Genomic DNA, 10,091 nt, shown 5'->3' with positions numbered 1-10,091 from the left:
TGCTCTGTCACCCAGGCTGGAGTGCAGTGGCCCGATCTCGGCTCACTGCAAGCTCCGCCTCCCGGGTTCACGCCATTCTCCTGCCTCAGCCTCTCCGAGTAGCTGGGACTACAGGCGCCCGCCACCACGCCCGGCTAATTTTTTGTGTTTTTAGTAGAGACGGGGTTTCACTGTGGTCTCGATCTCCTGACCTCGTGATCCGCCCGCCTCGGCCTCCCAAAATGCTGGGATTACAAGCGTGAACCACCGCGCCCGGCCTATATCTTCTCTTTTTCTTAATGAATATTTGATAAGCCTAATAGTTACAGAATGTTTTTCAATATTGAGTCTTATACTTTACTTAACAAACCATCAATATCTAAGTAGTAGATGGCAATTTGCACACTGTTTTACCTTATCGATAATTGCCAAAGTTGCTAGATAATCTTCAAAGCCTTGAATTTTTATATTGATTTACACTTAAAGTTTTTCCTTATAAAACTGTTTTAATATTAAAAACCATAATCACTCCCTAAGCCTGTGTCATCTTTCAGTTATGAACCCTTCCTTGATCTCTAAACAACTACTTTAAATGCAGGAGAAAGCCTTCTTAATGTGTACCCTGTAAAAAACATATTCAAAATTTTCTTTATTATTATGTTCTCTATGAATTCCTGGTGTTGATTTTGGAGGAAAATGTAATGGTCTTGTGCTGGTGTAGGTTCAGGCTATGTGTGAACCACATTCAGATCTAGCTGTACTCAGTGTCTCAAAACCACATTAATAGGTAGCCCTGTAAAGTGGTAAGGAGCAGTTTCTGAACCCAGGTGGCCTTTGGTCCAGATCCTGACCCTGCCACTTACCAGACAAGTTCTTGAACTTCTCTGTGCTTCCGTTTCTGAATCTGTAAAATAGAGATAATAATCATACTTATCTTTTAGGGTAATTGACTGACAAGTACATGAGATAATACCTGGCACACAGTATATTGTTACAGAGTTTGCCACCATGATTGCTACCCATTCAGTGCAAGTGAGGTACCCTATATAAACTACATAGCAAAACAGGACATCTGATGCTGGGCCTGAGCTGTTCAGCCCTGTAAACAAGGATAGAAGCAGGGTAGACCACTCTTGATCCACGTGGAACGAGATTCCCAAAGTAAAAGAAGGGAATTGTCCAGATAGGAGAAGGTGAAGGAATGTTGGATAAGTACAAGAAACAGATGTCCACTCCATATGGGGAAATGTTGAAGGAATCATACAGGGGAAAAAGACTGTATTGTCATTTTCATTAGCAGAAGTAGTATTTTGCAAAAGAGATGTTAGTCGTGCTCCATGTGGTTGTGTAAGTTCAGAATAGGACATGCACATAAGACGGGCAAGAAGTCAGATTTCCATGACTCAAAGGAAAAAAAAAAAACCTGACTAGAATTCTGAAATTGAATGAACTGTATTGTAAGGCTGTGAGATGCATGTTGCTTGAGAAGGCTTTTATTTCTTATTTTTTCTTTTTCTCTTTTTCCAACTTTTATTTTGGAATCAGGGTGTACATGTGCAGGTTTCCTACAAAGGTACATGTGTGTGATGCTGAGGTTTGGAGCACAAATGAATCCATCACCTAGGTAAGAGAGTATATTACCCAACAGACAGTTTTTTCAACCCTTGTCCTCCTCCCTCCTTCCTCTCTCTTGTATTCCCCAGTGTCTATTATTCCCATTTTTGTGACTATGTATACTCAAATTTTAGCTCTCATTTATAAGTGAGAACACAGGGTATTTGGTTTTCTGTTTCTGCATTAGTTCATGTAGGATAATTCTATCCAGCTACATCCATGTTGCTACAAAGGACAAGATTTTTTTAATGGTTGTATAGTACTCTGTGCACTACATTTTCTTTATCCAATCCACCATTGATGGGTACCTGAGTTGATTCCATGTCTTTGTCATTGTGAATACTGCTGCAATGAACATATGGTTGCATGTGTCTTTTTGGTCGAACAGTTTATTTTCTTTGGGGTAGATGCCAGTAGTGGGATTGCTGGGTTGAATGGTAGTTGAACTCTCAGTTCTTTGAGAAATCTCCAAATCGCTCTCTATGGTGAATGAACTAATTTACATTCCACCAACAGTGTAAATGTGCTCCCTTTTGGAGAAGGTTTTTAAGCAGAGGTCTAAATCACTCCTTAGAGAACAGGTTTTACATAATAATAGAGAGAGAGACAGAGAAAGAGAGAGAGAGAGAGAGAGAGAAAGAGAACACAGTAAATGTATAGTAAATATGCCTAAATCTATGACATTTACAAATGTGGGACATTTAGGGAAAGAGCTCAGATATTTGAGAACTTGCTCTGTTATTAATGGTTGTACGATACTCAATCTTCCAAACTTCTAGTAAAAATGTAAACATATTTATTCAGTTCTTGACTTTTCTAAGCCATAGTCTGGATGTAATTTTATTTTTGTCTTCACATTTAACCACATAAGTATAATCCATGCTTACTAGAGAGTTCAGTAACGTAGCTAATTCTCAAAACCCATTTTAGTTAATATTTCCAATTGAACTAGTGAGTTTCTGTATTACACCCCTCACTCTGGCATTAATGAATTTTGCTGAGAGAACAATTTGATTGATTAATTGATCTCACGTTAGCAAAATAACTAAATTTGCTCATCAGCAATAAGAATGGCTGTATTCCTTACAGAGAGTAGCACATGAATTAGAAACTTGGTTATTTGTCTATTGCTTATCTATGTTTCCAATATGATATATGCCTTAAATCTCCTGTGAAGGTAGGCAGTTTATAAATTAAATTTGTGGTTTTTTTTAGACACATTCCAACCACTATTATTGTAAAGGGTCTTAGACATATATTTTGCTTCTGGGTAATTATTTGACAGTAATTTAGAGAGTCAATTACTAAACATATAAATATCCTTCTGAAATGTTTAAATTTTTTTGGAATGGAATAGGACAGTTAAAGAAATTAACTATTATGCTTATCTAAGTAGGAAAGAGTTAATAAATAAATAACCAAACATGATCCTTAGTAAAGTAATCTAAAGTAATCTTAAACTATTAAAATGGTTTCAAAATACCTATCTATCACAAGTTCATTGTTATACAAATAAAAGCCTAAGATAAGGACTGGGGTTAGATTTTTCTTATTTTTTAAAAAACGCTTCTTACATTCTTAAAAAAAAAAAACAAACAAAACAACAAAAAAAGTTTCCAAAGATAAAGATTTTGAAAGAGAATTCCTCAAGTTATTATGCAAATAATTCTCAAAATGTTGTGAAAATAGTTTCCCAAAGCTGATCAGTTTATATTGTGACATGATAAAATGAAATATAACTTTTAGAATTCTCATAATAGCGAAAATAATCTGGTTTTATCTTTCTTTTCACTTATTTTATTTTGATCAGCTCTAATCATGTAATTTCAGGGTTTTAGGGGAAAAGTTGTAATGCTCTTTGCATTTTAAAAGGTCGCTTATAGCTTACCTACAAAACAACTCTGATATTTGGCAATAATTGTTAGAATTCATGGAATGTGTAGATTAAATATCATTGAACCTTCAAATACTTTTTTTTTTTTTTTTTTTTTTTGAGACTGAGTCTCGCTCTGTCGCCCAGGCTGGAGTGCAGTGGCACAATCTCGGCTCACTCTGCAAGCTCCACCTCCCGGGTTCACACCATTCTCCTGCCTCAGCCTCTCGAGTAGCTGGGACTACAGGCACCCGCCACCTCGCCTGGCTAATTTTTTGTATTTTTAGTAGAGACGGGGTTTCACTGTGTTAGCTAGGATGGTCTTGATCTCCTGACCTGGTGATCCACCCGCCTCGGCCTCCCAAAGTGCTGGGATTACACGCATAAGCCACCGCGCCCGGCCTCAAGTAATTTTTTAAAAGACTTTGTCATTGTGTTAAATGATGTCATTGCATCCACAATTTTAACTTTATTCCCCCATTCTCCTGAGGGTAAAACTAAAATCTGTTCACAAGATAGGGAGAGAAGACCAAGGAATGTGCCAAGTCATGAGGAGGGTCTGTTTAGAATTAAATTTCAGGCCAGAGCTAATCTACAGAATGAATAATCAGATAATTGTTAAATGATTTGTCTTGGAAAATAATAATTGCTGCAAACCTATGGTACAGTCCATCCAGTTGAGCGTAATATCAGAAAAGCCTCATTTATTTCATGAATCAGAATAAACACAAATAATTGGCTTGAACGTCTTGAGGACAATTAAAAAGTAGCTAAATGCTACTTTGTGATTTTAATTACTTACCTGAACAAAATAAAATTTTTACATAATAGCACCTCCTCATTTAAAAAGCTACCTATTTGATCCAACAATCCTTGAACATCAATTGATACATATTTAAAAAATCATACTTTGAAAATGTAAGCCACACTTTCTTTTAAATTTTTAATATGAAATTTATGTTTCAGGTTGGCTATGTGAATTTTTCTGCTTCTTGATCTATGTGTTTGTTATGAAGCTTCTAAATTCCTAAATCTCTGAACTGTTAAACTTATGATCTTCTGATGTCAGTGGTCCCCAAACATCAAATCACATTTTGACTTTTGAAATATAGAGATTATCAGACTTCTTTGTGGACCTATTGAAGGAGAATATCTAGAAGCTGAGTCCCAACATTCTATTGCTTTTTATGTGTCCTTGTGACTATGATCATTTATATTTGGGAGCCCTTGATCCTGTACAACACTGAGCATCTCTGAACTTACTGGTTATTTTGAACATTTTATTCAATATCTTTCATCAGATTGTAAGCTTCTGAATGACAATGCTCATATTACGTTACATTACATTACATTACATTGCATTACATTACATTACATTACATTACATTACAGTACATTGCATTACATTACATTACGTTACATTACATTACGGCTGAGTTTCAAAAAATCTTCTAAAGTAACTTTTATATGTTAAATATTTTAAAAACCTATGACCATCTCTAGATTTTGTTATGAGTAATAGGAATATGAAATCTTTTAAAAATATACAGATAGGGTTTTGATATGTTTGAAATGTCTTTTATTTTATTTGTAATTGTTAACATATTATTCTGACTCCCTGGAGGCCAGTTTTCAGCTGTAGTTGGTACCTGATCCATAAAATTCTTTTCAAAAAGTCCATGAGTTAAGTACTCTTGGCTGTGTTTAAATAACACTGTCAATTCCAAGTTGAATTTAAAATGTGCCACAACATTTTCATATGATGAAAATCCTAACATTAGCTTAGGAAAGTTATGAAAGCCAATGAAGCAATCTTCGTTGTGTTCAGAAATATGAAAGTTACTGGAAAGCCAACGAAGCAATCTATGTTGTGCCTTTTTTGTACTACCACCGCTATCATCACCACTATTTCTATGACCACTATTTTTTACTATATGCTAAATGCTATGCAAGTTGTTTTAAATATACAAACTCATTTTATCTTCATAACGACTCCACTCAGGAGGAAGAAATTGAGCATTAGATAGTTTCAGTAGCTTAGCCAAGGTCATTCAGCTATAAGATGGAGGAGATGGGATTTAAACGAAATCTCCAAAGCACACCTTTATCTCCCATAATAAATACCCCAAAAGTCTAATAAAAATGTTTATCTGTTATGTGCCAATTTCTGTGTTTGGCCTTGGAGAAACCAAAATAAATAGGACCTGGTTGCTGCCCTTGGGAAGCATAAATCTCAGAAAAGTTTCTGAAAACACTTCTTTAGCTTTCCTCCAGTGCTCTTAAAGTTATTTTTTTCTCTAACAAGTTTATTGCTCAGTGGTGGTCACCAGGTCCAATTTTTTAATGTTATTTAAAAATATCCAAGAAAGCTGTCACACAGCTGAAAGCATGCAGAATATAAGTGAGAGAATCACATTAGGAAAAAAACTGGGCACATTTTGAGCACTCAATATGCATGATTTTATTGAATACTTATGACAGTCTTATGGTATGTGCTTTATATAAGATTTATGAAGGGGAAAAATGAAACTCCTAGAGGTTAAGAGATATGACCAAGGCACCTGACTTGTAAGCAGAGATGCCAGGATTTCAGTCTTATCCAGTGATATCCAAGGCTTTTGCATTTCCAGTTGGATCACGGCATCTCCCACATAGTTTTGGTACCTGATTTCTAGTCTGGGAGAAGGTTCCCTACGGAACCTGAGGTTTACAGAGCAGCAAATTTTCCTACTATGCCAGGTAGATTAGTAGAATCTACGTTAAAATAGATTCACTGTACAAATATATAAAATTAAGAGGTATCAAAACTAGACTTAAATAAATTTGGTTAGAAATCCTTCCAGTAAGGAGTGTTTCTTAACCTATTTTGTCAATTATTGGCAGCAGAATCGTGACCTTACTAGTCATTCAGGAATCCACTTGAATTATCGGGCAAGCTTATTAGCTTGGGACTTTACAACAAAAATATTAGTTGAAAATGGCTAAACCCACACCCTGTAATAACCACTAACACTTCACTGAAACATAATAACTTGTAGTAATTAAAGTACTACAAGGCAGTACCTATTAGCAGTATAAACTGCTCACTTTAATTCACTAAGAAACTATCGAAATAATTAGCCTATGGGGCTTGGGAATCACCTGCTTTTTGTGTGTCTGGATTTCTCTTCCAAATTTGCGAGTCATTCTGTTTGTTCATGCTGTTCTTGTCTCATCCTGGTCTGCTTCTTTGCATCAAGTTTGTTATTACATTGACAGGAATTTCTCAGGTTTTGTCCACGTGATTATTATTCAAAGGTCACTTAAGTATAGTCTTTGTCTCTTCTCTTTAAAAGGAAACCTTCTAAGATACTTTATTAGACAGCTTCTGTCTGGTTCTTCTCTTTGCTATAGTGCACTGGCACTAGCACTGTGCTGGGTTGCTACCCACGGCCTGCATATTCTTTTCTGTGGTAGAAGGAAGAGATTTTACTCTGCTTATGTTCTGGTAGAAGAAGAAATTTCAAATAGAAATCTAAGCTAGAAATGGATCTCCTGTTATCAAGAACCATGGATGCATTATCAACTTCATGCTTAATATTGTTATATATCTTCACTTACTTAGGCAGTTTTACTCTTTAATCATATTTCTCCTAAAATCAAGTAGGCTTGAAAGGCAAGACTTTTTGGAAGAGCATGGTTTCTTTAGAAGGCATGAAGCATTACTAAAATCTGTTACTTTTTAGTTGTCTCATCTTGGGTCTCTGAGATGGAGATTAGCCTGCAGGAAACTTAATAGGAATGTTCTTGAGATCCACACATATTGGGGACGGGAAGGAAGGGAGACAGGATAAGGTAGGAGACTGTGATACAGTCACGACAAAACCTTGACCAACCCAGTAGCAAGCTCTGAAGCTGAATTGCTGTACCCATCAGAGCTGTATTTGGTTAGGGCAAGGAGCTGGGCCTTTAAACCTGTGTGTTTACCAGTCATTCAATGGAGGCTGCTACTGAAGTTAGTATGACCTTGGCCGAGGCAACTTTTTCAATGGAGGGAATTCTGGAAACAAATTAACAGCTGAGAGCTGTCCCAGTAGCTGGGGAATAAATCCCTCAGTGCTAAAGACAGGATCTTGGCAGCACAATGCAGCATTCGTGACACTAGCGTTTCATGAAGAGGAAATAATGACATAGATTAGGCAAATCTGTCTCAACCATTTCAAACCATTCTTCTTTTTGATAAACATAAAACATTATTTTGATAGACCTCCGCGAGGAAGCAGTGGTGTTGCTCTGGTCGATAATCTGCATTCTTTGTATCTATCCACCAGGCAAGAATACACCCTGAGCCCTGGTATACATTAAAAGATACTTCTTTTCCTTTGCTTTCCTTCTCTCAACTGACCTTCCCAGATACTTCCATTAGGGCGTCTGAGCTGTAACATTTCCTAATACTTTTCTGCAAAATGACCAGGATAAAATCTGTATGGTGATGTTATGATATCCCCGCCTCTTTTCATGCATTATTCTATAATATCCTGCACTAAATGCTCACAGAAGATCAAGTGATTGATGTATAAAGAAGAACCAATGGATAAAATTTTTTACTTTCAAAGTTTTTAGCAAGATTCTGCATCAAAAGCAAAGTATATAAATAAACAAAACTTAAATGTTATTGTCCTGAATAGAGTACTAATTCTTTTTTTTTTTACTGTATATATTTAAGGTGTATGACATAATTTGACCACATTTGTGAGGTCAAATGGCATATATAGATAGCTATTAGATATATATTATATAGGAATATACATTGAAATATGGGGATTATTAATTTATGCCAGATAGAGGAAGGAAGAGATTGTGTGGGTGAAAGAATAAATTATAAAGCAAAAGACAATAAACTGCTAAGGTTTCAAAGGAAAAATTGGTGATAAAAGCAGAAACTGTCTATAAATTTCTGAAGATGCTTGATATATTCATCAGCAAACATTCATTAAGTTTTCTTGATGTGCTGTGCTATGTGCTAGGTGCCTGGGACATGAAGATTAATAAGAAATGGGACTTGCTGCCAACCAAATTACTATTTAGTGGTAATACACAGGGAAGATGTGCACAGGGGTCTCAGTGGCCACCTGAATATGTATACTCAGATGCTTACACTCTTAGGTAATGCTCCTCAAACTTTCCCAGCTTCTACTCTATCTTTTTTGGGGGGGAGATGATGATGATTATAGGTTAGTTAATTATCTGTAAAGGAAAATGAATATTATATAATAATTATAATGACATATCTCAGGGTGTGCTTATTGGGACAGGATATGTATTACTCTGATTGCAGAGACTAGGGAGAAATGATGGATCTCTAAGGAAGAAGATAAACTCATCAGCATGCCAAACCCTATGGTAGTTTGTTGTCTTTGTTGGCTAGAAGGGGGCTGAGGCTTAAGAAGTCAAAACATTTTCAATGTGGGTTAGAACACACATAGTTAAAGCATCTTTTATTATAAAAAGAGAGGATTGGACTTTAAAGTAAGGCATGGTGTAGTAAAATGTGGATCTGAGATAAGAGTCAAAAGACTCTACCACTTGTTTGCTATGCAGATGGCCAAATTGTTAAACTTTACTTTTCATTTGTATTTTGGTGCTAATATTTGGCCTATTTATATAAGAGGACCAAAGGACACAACCATATGCAAATATAATTTTAAAACTTTTAAGTATAGTGAAAATGCAATAAATTATAAAATTATAGATTATAACCCACCAAGTGTCATCAAAATCCAAGTGGTATTGTAGAGTGTTGTCTGCAAAACTGGTAATGATGGGGGAAATATGACAAAAAACTTTACAAGTATTATAAATGATAATTAAAATGGCCACAAGAATATTGGGCATTATTTGGAAAGGCACAGGGAAGAATAGCTACAACTGAACAAAATCTTGTGTATCTGTATCTGGAATGATGAAATTCTGGAATTGCATTGTGAGGAAAAAATAAACGTGTGGATCACAAAAGTAACTGGCCACGAATGTAATCAGGTAGACGTAGAGATGCCCATATGTGGAGAAGAAAGAGATATTGACACTATTTAGAAATATTGATCCTAAATAGTCTCAAAAAATGGTAGTTAACATAATGTTTAAATTTAAATCTATAAAAATCACCAAGATTAAGGATCATGTGAATGTTTTATCAGTACAGGAGTACTGGATTTGGGGAACAGCTATCCCTTGATGTCTGAAAGAGACACCGAGATAAAAAGACCTACTTAACCCAGGAGGTCATTATCCTGGGGGAAACAATGTACCAAATGTTGATGGATGAGAGATATCAAGACCAGATTGCCTCACATCTCTTCTCCTCCTCCCTAGAGTGGGGTTGGAGTGATGTGGGCAAGATTGTGCAGCCTTCATCTCGAGAAGGTTGCAGAGTGTACGTTTCTGTGTTTTTGCCTGGTTGTTTCCTAATCACCTGCTTTTCCGTAGGAGGAGTTTAAGAATGGTAATAAGGATGATGATGTGTGACTTCCGTGCTCTCTGGCCTCTCAGTCCTCAGGCATCCCCCATGCCTGAGAACTCACAGGGTTATTGGGATTCCCTCAAATTCAGAGTCATGAATCCGTGCCTACATTAGACTCCACCCAGA

General features: G+C 36.2%; 1 protein-coding gene across 4 annotated transcripts in view; it reads left to right on the top strand.

Annotated features, from left to right (window-relative positions):
* LOC116463111 (metabotropic glutamate receptor 1-like) overlaps positions 1 to 10,091 on the top strand; it is a 411,458-nt gene that overhangs the window by 35,607 nt on the left and 365,760 nt on the right. The window contains exon 1 of one of the 4 annotated variants that reach the window (XM_058434478.1): positions 1,545 to 1,603. The exons of the other annotated variants lie outside the window; for them this stretch is intronic. The gene's annotated coding sequence lies outside the window, so the exon portion shown is untranslated. Of the gene's footprint in view, positions 1 to 1,544; positions 1,604 to 10,091 lie in introns of those variants that run through there. 4 annotated transcript variants of the gene reach the window in all.

Source organism: Hylobates moloch, unplaced genomic scaffold, assembly GCF_009828535.3.
Source record: "Hylobates moloch isolate HMO894 unplaced genomic scaffold, HMol_V3 SCAFFOLD_27, whole genome shotgun sequence".
NCBI classification, from domain to species: Eukaryota; Metazoa; Chordata; class Mammalia; order Primates; family Hylobatidae; genus Hylobates; species Hylobates moloch.
The sequence above is the reverse complement of the archived record's forward strand: the minus strand, read 5'-3'. Positions and strand labels throughout refer to the sequence as shown.